General features: G+C 45.0%; 1 long non-coding RNA gene across 3 annotated transcripts; it reads left to right on the plus strand.

Annotated features, from left to right (window-relative positions):
* Positions 1-988: 988 nt before the first annotated feature.
* On the plus strand, positions 989-8,119 carry LOC148112837 (uncharacterized). 3 transcript variants are annotated; one of them, XR_015728741.1, is made up of 3 exons: positions 989-1,095; positions 6,751-6,816; positions 7,434-8,119. It is a non-coding gene; the product is annotated as an uncharacterized LOC148112837 (long non-coding RNA). The 3 variants fall into 3 exon arrangements; XR_015728742.1 differs by lacking the exon at positions 989-1,095 and adding an exon at positions 5,493-5,750; XR_015728743.1 differs by lacking the exon at positions 989-1,095 and adding an exon at positions 5,493-5,672.
* The last annotated feature ends 206 nt before the right edge of the window (positions 8,120-8,325 follow it).

An 8,325-nucleotide genomic window follows, 5' to 3' on the forward strand; every position in this document is an offset into this window, starting at 1 on the left:
AAATACTGTATGAAATAATTTTAAAAATATCCTAGAAACCTAACATAAATACATTTGAGGGGTCCCTAGAGCCAAAAAAGTTAAATAAAATCTAAATATGAAAACAAAGTCACAGACACAAACCTAGTCTTAAACAAAAGCATAGAAGTAATCCTGTGAATGTAACAAAATATTTGTAGGATTAAAAAGGGACATTTAAATAATTAAAGAGCTGTACCTTTCACTGATGTTCCTTTGTTTCCAATCAAACTATCAAAACATTTTGGATTTCACATTTATGTTAATCACCTCCTCTTTAACTAGTCTTTATCCATTTTTAGTTATTTTTATGCTATTGCAAATATTGGTGTTTGTTATAATTGGCGTTCTGAATGTAATTTTCACCAAAGAAGTAGAAGCATTAACTCTTCTGTTCTTATAAGTATTGTTAGATAGACCTGGAATACCCAACATGTATGGATCTAAACACTACTTCACTTGAGCTGAAGTAGCTAATGATGCCCTTATAAATTATAGTGTATTCTTCTGTTACATTCACATATTTTATGAGCAATTTAAATGACATACATTTTTTCAGTGTGTGAATCATTACCAATTTATTTAATTTCTAATATTTCATCCTGCTGCAAAAAGGTTGATAAACCTATCTGCTCAGTCTCAATTCAATAAATATAGAATAGATGAACCCAGACGGAAACTCAATTAGTATAATGATCTGTTCCAAAGGAAAGTCTAAGCCAAGTCAAGCTGCAATTTTAAATGGCATGTCTAGATTATCTTTATTTTCAAATAGCAGGACATTCAAGTGAACTGCTAAAAGTCCCTTAAGACAGACATCAGAGCCACTATTGGCCCTCCACTCATATGGATCTGCTCTGAATGCAGGACTGAATAACTAGGCCATTGCAAATTCCTAGGCCATTGCAAATGTGCCTGAGAAGTAAGTTTTCCAAGGATCTTGCCCAATAATCACAGACACGATAGGCTTTGAGTTCAATGTATTTATTTACTTCATTTCTTTCTATTCAGGTACTCATTTGGAACTGGTCCTGGACTTCTGCGCACAGCCTTATATATGGAGGAGGTGGAGTCAAGGTAAGGAGGGGTTATGGGAAGGGCTAAGTGAGGGAGGAGGGATCAGTGGGTCAGTCTATGCAATGGTGTATACACAGTTAGGCATTTACTCGTAACAAATCCCCCTCTAAATGCCTAACATTCGGGGTTGATTCTGTGCCCGGCATGGTCACCCCTAGTTTTGATGTGAGATATGTGTGTTGCTTGTTTGGTAATGGTTTCGTTAGAATGTCCGCGACTTGCTCAGAGGTTTCACAATGTACGGCCCTAATAAAACCTACATTTGATAACTGCCTGACATGCTTATGCTTGATGTCGATATGTCTGGACCTCTGACCCACTGCTTCTGCGTTGGAGATGTCTATGGCTGCTTTATTGTCCTCGTGGATAGTTATAGGATAAGCCGGTTCGGTCCATATTTCAGAGAGCAGGTCATCGAACCACACTAAATTGTTAGCTGCCTTTGATAGGCAGATGTACTCTGCTTCCGCCGTGGATGTGGCAACCAGGTTCTGTTTGCCAGCATACCAGTGTACCGGGCAGTTATTGATGAGGAACACGTAACCTGATGTGCTTTTCCTGCTCTTGGTATCACCTGCCCAGTCAGCGTCTGCATAGCAGGTCAGCGCCGGTTCTTTGGATTTGGATGGTTCCAAGCATAGGTACGCGTCTATGCTATGTTTCAGGTACCTGATTACTCGCTTCACCCCTTCCCAGTGGTATACCTTGGGTTCACTGACATGTCTGGATAATAAATTAACAGCTAAGCTGATATCGGGCCTTGTCCAATTGGCAATATACAGGAGGGATCCAATGACAGATCTATACAAGGTGTTGTCCTTAAATGACTCCCCCTCTTCGTGCATATGTTTCAAGAAGTCTGTTTGCATGGGGGTTTCGAATGGCTTAGCGTCCCTCATGTTGCATCTATGTACAAGTTCTAATATTTTCTCCTTTTGAGAAACCTTGAACCCGTTCTCTGTTTTCTCGATTTGTACTCCTAGATACTTATTGACTTTCCCTAGGGTCTTGAGTGTGAATTGTTTCCCCAGTTCTCTGGCGAATTTATCGCAATTTTGCTTGTGCTGCCCCATGTACAGGATGTCGTCTACGTAAACGAGTGCGTATTCGATCGATGTGCCCTCCCTCTTGGCGAAGAGGCAGAGGTCTGCTGATGTGGCGGTAAAACCCATGTCCCTGAGTGTTTTGGCTAGGCATTCATACCATCTTTTCCCGGACTGTCTTAAACCGTACAAACTTTTGTTTAGTAGCCAAGTGACTCCCTCTTTCGCGCCTTTCCCTGGGGGTGCCCTGACATATATTTCTTTGTCTAACTTCGCATGGAGGTATGCGGTTTGAACGTCAAATTGGTAGACTTCTAGGCCTAAGATAGATGCAACTACTAGGGTGCTTTTGACACTTTCTGCCCTAACTGTGGGTGAGTAGGTATCCGTGTAGTCGTCTGGATACCTTTGGGCGAACCCCTGAGCTACGAGTCTAGCCTTGTAGAGAGCCTTGTTGTCTTCGAATTCCTTGATTTTGAAAACCCACTTTGTGCCTATGAGTGTCTTATCGGCTGGGACCTTAGAGGGGGTGTACACGTTCAGTTCGCGCAGGCTAGCCATCTCCCTTTCCATAGCTTGCTCCCACTTATCTCTCTCTACCTGCGGCAGACTAATGATTTCTTCGTATGAGTTGGGTGTTGTTCTATTTGGGTGAATGGACATGACATAATCTTTAAACCTCTTGGGCATTTTGTTTCTGTTGGGTCTGATAGGTCTCATGGGTCTTGTGTCAGTGTCATGCATGTATTTGGCCTCCTTCTCTGTGACCGTGTCTACCTTGATGATGGGGTGGTCTCCCTTCCACCCCTTGGTGGCTACCTCATGGTGTCTTGGTCTTTGTCTGTCTTGTGTATTTGCTTCTAATGTGATGGGTTTGCTTTCGTCCCTTGATTCGTTTGTGTCTTCCTGTCTGTCTCGTTGAGGTGTATCTTAGACCAGTTGGCGTTCTCGTGGAACACCGCTGTTCTGGATACGATGAACCTGTTGTCCCTGTCAATGAATCTATAGCCTTTTGTGCCTGGTTCATACCCCATGAACCTTAATCTCCTGGAGACCTTGTCTCCTTTTCGCCTCAGTTGCCTGGGGATGTGCACATCCGCCATGACTCCAAATATGTGCAGGTACGCAATCTTTGGTTTTCGGTCGTACATCACCTCATAAGGTGTTTTCCCTATTATGCTAGACCAGAGTCTGTTCAGCGTATAATTTGAGTAGTTGAGAGCTTCCGCCCAGAATGGCTGTCCTAACCCCGCATCCTCTAGGGCGCATCTCATCATTGTTTGTAGGACTCCATTCCTCTTCTCTATGACTCCATTTTGGAATGCAGAAAAGGGAGAAGTCTTGTAGTGTATTATCCCGTTCATCTTTGACCAGTTCGAGAATTCCCTCGATAAGAACTTAGACCCCCTATCTGTCATTATTTGCCTTATCTTTGTGTTGTGTTGTGTTTCCACTCTCTTATAAAACTCTTTAAATTTTTGGAATACCTCATCTTTATGATTAATGGTATACACAAAGCCATAGCGGCTGTAGTTGTCTACTATTGTCAGAAAGTATCTCCTTTTGTATTTTATAGAGGGCTTCATGGGGCTCACAATGTCCATATGTACCAGGTGGAAGATAGAATTGGTAGTACGGGTGGCTTTTCTAGGTCTGGGTTTGGTTTTTAACTTAGATGATTTACATATAGAACACTCTAAGTAGTTTTTGCAGTTTTTTATTTTCAAATCACTGGTACATTCTGTCATTTTTTGGATGACCGGGAAGCTGGCATGGCCCAATTTTCTGTGTAGCAAATGGGCGCAGTCATCGTGAATGGGTTTGCCAATTAGCAATTTCCCTCTGTGTGTCGTGTTGCCTTCGGTGGGGTCGTCTTCCCTGCCCCCCTCTGCCTCAACATGCGTGTTGACTTTATTCTCAGTGTTTTCTAGTTGGGCGATAACTTGGGTCTGGTTATTCTTTTTAGGGTGGAGGTATGTTAGCCCTCCATTAATGACTATTTTGCCGATGCTTTCCCTGTCTCTGGTCAGGTAGGCTTCTCCCTCTTTGAAGGTGGTCTCTATGCCCATGTCCTTGCTCAGTTTAAGCGGTGCTAAAATGTTGTGGGGTATTTCGGGTATGAGTAATACCCCCTCTACTTTGCCTATTCCGCTTATGAACGTGTTTCCTCTCCCTGTCACTAGGACCCTGTTTTGATTGGCCACCTTAATGTGGTAGTTTTCCTCTGTGAATGAGGTCAGTATCTTTATGTCATGAGTTGTGTGGTTGGTGGCTCCCGAGTCGATGAGCCATGCTTCTCCTTCTCTGGTTTGTGAGTGTGTGTGTGTGTTCTCCCCGATCCCATACATGGACCCTGGTCGGCTCTCCCTAGAGCTGTCCCTACTTCCCCTTCTGTTCCTTGGGTCGGGGGAGTCTCTGCGCCTGTATCTGTTGTCTGATGGGGATCTATCGGGGAGCCCCGGCTTCCTGCCTTCCCTTTCCCTTTGGTAGGTGTGGTCCCTTCCCCTTGAGTTTCTTGGGCAATCCCGTTTGTAGTGATTCTTTGAGCCACAAGTGAAGCATTCTGGATAGTCTAGGTTCCTGGTTTGGAACTCAACTTTCTTAGTTGGCCTGCTGTCCCTGCGGCTGATGGAGTGGTCCCTCCTTAAGCTATCTTCTGCTATTATCCTATTTGTCAGTGACTCGAGTGTGAGGTGGCCTAAGCCTATGCTATCCAGCTGCATTATAAAATTGTCCCAGCTGGAGTCCAGGGAGTTGATGACTATGCTCTCTTCGGATATATCCTCCCCCCTTTGTATCAGTTCAGTCCTTGTGGCATTCAGGTTCAGTATATGTTCACCCATGGGAGTCCCTGCTTTATGCCTGGCAGAGTGGAATTCCCTGGATATCCTTGCTGTGGTGGCAGCGCTTTTACTATAGAACAGATTAAATATTCTCTGCTGTATCTCAGACACAGTCAGATAATGGCTTAGGCTGGGGTATACACCTGGTGGGATACTTGCTATAATTAAATAGTAAGCCCTGTGATGCAAGCAATCTGTTTCTAAAGTCCAAGGTTTTGTGGGTGGGTCATCAACTAAAAACAATAGATCCTCTTTTAAAAATAAAACCTGGAGTTGGTGATTCCACTGCATGAGGTTCGATCCATCTAATTTAAGAGTGGGAAAGTTAGCTGGTAAATTCCCTGAGTTGTGTGATGAATTACTCACAGTCTGTTGCTGCCCATGGTGTCTCAGGTGAGGGAACTCACAATATGGCTTGGGTATGCAGTTTGCAGCTCTGTACAGACTTGGATTTATGTTCTCTCCTTCTCTTCTTGCTGGAGCCGACTGAGCACGTGCGAGGCCCATTTCGCTACTGTAGCCGATGGGGGAGTAGCTGGCTGTTGCTGCTTTTAGGCCTCGGCCTAGGCCTCCAGTTGGGGGTCCCATCTCACTCCTGGGGTGTCAGGCTTCATCTCTGGAGGCAGGCATCCATCGCTGGGCGTCCGGATCCATGCAGGGGGCTGGAGAGAGTCGGGGAGGCGAGGCGGTCGTAAGTCGAGGACTTCTGGGGTTCTGAGGCGTGGCGGCTGCGGTGGGCCCCGATCCTTGATTGCTGGTCCCTGGGCACGTGAGTAGGCCGGGCGGAGGCCGCATGGGGGTTGAGTAGCAGGTGTGGCCTCTTCCCCTCGGGCCTCTTATGCTTGGTGCTGTGGGTGCTGGGTTCGAGTCCTGCCATCTGCATGATTCAAGCATAGTTGGTGCCCTGCAGTTGTCTTCGTGGGGGTTGGTCATCGTGTGGAGTATCTGGGGGGGGTGCTATCATCAATGGCCCCCCGTAGCCCCCTCGGTTCGCGGTGGTGTCTCTGGGGTGCATGGCTGGCGTGAAGGGGTTGCGTGCAGGGCCTATCGTGACTGCTGGGGCCTCGGGTGTCTTTCTGGCTTCGAGCTCGGGAGGCGAGCTCCAGATGCCTTGGTGTGTCCCTTCTGGGGTGCCTTTGGCTGTTCCCCCATTTGTTCTGGGGTTTCTTTCATTTCCTGCCATTGGATTTGAATCCTGGCTCCCTATTGGTCAGTGGCCATCCCAAGATGGCCGCCGGGAGCATGGCACGAAAATGGAACCGTTTGGCTCTTGGGCCTCTGCCAGGGGGTATCTCTGTCTTACCAGTCTGGCAGCCTCGTGGTCTTGCTCCTGGGGGCTCATCGCTGCTCCCTGGTCATCTAGAAGGTCCCGGAGCTTCGCGATGAGTTCATCCTTGCTTATGGAGGCTTCTATCATTTTCTGTATGATGTCCTTTAGTTCATCTCTCTCGGGTGATCTGTCTCTGGCGTGCCTGGCTGCACTTTCTTTTGGCCTCATGCTTCTGTTTGTCTGGTCCAGTTCCTCCATCTCCAATGCAGTTGGGATTCTGGCGGTGGCACCTTCAGGTTCCCCCAGCTCTGCCATCAGCCTGGTGGTGGACCTTGTGTTCATCCTTCCTTCCATTTCCGATTTTGGTTCTGTTTATTGGGCATAACCGTCCTCTGCTGCCATCTTGAGAAGTAAGTTTTCCAAGGATCTTGCCCAATAATCACAGACACGATAGGCTTTGAGTTCAATGTATTTATTTACTTCATTTCTTTCTATTCAGGTACTCATTTGGAACTGGTCCTGGACTTCTGCGCACAGCCTTATATATGGAGGAGGTGGAGTCAAGGTAAGGAGGGGTTATGGGAAGGGCTAAGTGAGGGAGGAGGGATCAGTGGGTCAGTCTATGCAATGGTGTATACACAGTTAGGCATTTACTCGTAACAGTGCCCTGTGACCATGTTTTTAACTTCAATTCGATAATGCTATTTTCCAACAAGACCATCTCAAATACTTCAAACTTAAAAGCAGTTGGTCTCCAGTGCTTTGTTCCTTTCTAGTGGCAGATCCAGCTGTAATTGACTGCAATGCCTGGACTGGTCACTACCCTGTGCAGCTATTTCATCCTGGGCTGCCAGGATGCTACATTCCCTGCATTTTCTAATAATTTTGCAGTTGAGCCAACAATGGCCTTTCAATTAACTTCCTATTCTAACCTCAAAAACTCAAGCTCCATTCAATTGTTACATCTCTCAGCAGACAGTTTTAATTTGTGAGTGAAACATGCACCTCTGCTTTCCCACTCCCTGCCCACAGCTTACTATGTACTGCAAAATGTCACATCCTTTTTTAAACCATTTAGTTGTAAAATAGGAACTCTTCTCTTCCTTGCTAAGACATTTACATGGATATAGAGAAGAATCTAGGAATCAAAAAAAGTGTTCTCTTTTGTCTTTATTATTATAGCATTGGAGCAATATGATGGTATTGTTAAGGTCGGAAAGGCGTCCATATGTTCAAGCTTCTGGGAAAGCAAAGGAAAAGCATAAAGACTGGGAAAGGTGCAACAGCTCTGATACCAGCATGCTCTGGGTACCATGAATTAAAAAGTGTTACCAGGTGGCACTCAATAAGTGGGCCTTCTCTATCATAGCATCTGCCCTCTGGAACACCACCATCCCAGTCATCCGTATGGTTCATACCCTGTGTCAAGGTGATAATTTAAGAACTGACCAGTTGATGCAATGTGGGTCAGCAGGATCTTTGGCTGTTATCCCTTTAAGAACCTGTGTAATAAGAGGAGGCCCTGCTAAAGTGTTGGTTCCATGAGTTTCTTCCCTGCTGTAATTGCTGTTTGTTTAGATGCTGCTTGTAGCATGTGTATGTATAAAATTCCTATATTCCTATTGTAGATAAAAACCACTATTTGATACAAACCACTGTTGACTGCACTTGCTCCTGGATTGATACACGGGATAGACCTGTGCATGCTCTAATACCCTGACTTTGTTTAAACAAATCCTGAAAGCCTGCTTCCTCCTCAGGACTTTGGGTAGAGCAGATTTCCTTTTGTATTGTATCCTTTTAAACTGTTTTATAATGTACTTTTCCCAATGACATGAATTTAATAAATACATTTGATAAGGAAATAACAGAGACTGATAAATCAATCAAGTCTTTGCCTAGAAAATACTCAACCACTATAATGTTGATAAAGCTGAGTTATTCTAATTTGAGTAATTTCTAGACTACATAAAAGCATAATCACTGCCATTCCAATTGTCTAGTCCCCATCTAATTAATTTCTTTAGCAAAGAAAGAATGTAAATAAAAAGGAAATTTTGCCTAGAGATAAAAG

The sequence above is a fragment of the Pantherophis guttatus genome, chromosome 7 (genome assembly GCF_059756535.1).
Source record: "Pantherophis guttatus breed Tessera chromosome 7, ASM5975653v1, whole genome shotgun sequence".
NCBI classification, from domain to species: domain Eukaryota; kingdom Metazoa; phylum Chordata; class Lepidosauria; order Squamata; family Colubridae; genus Pantherophis; species Pantherophis guttatus.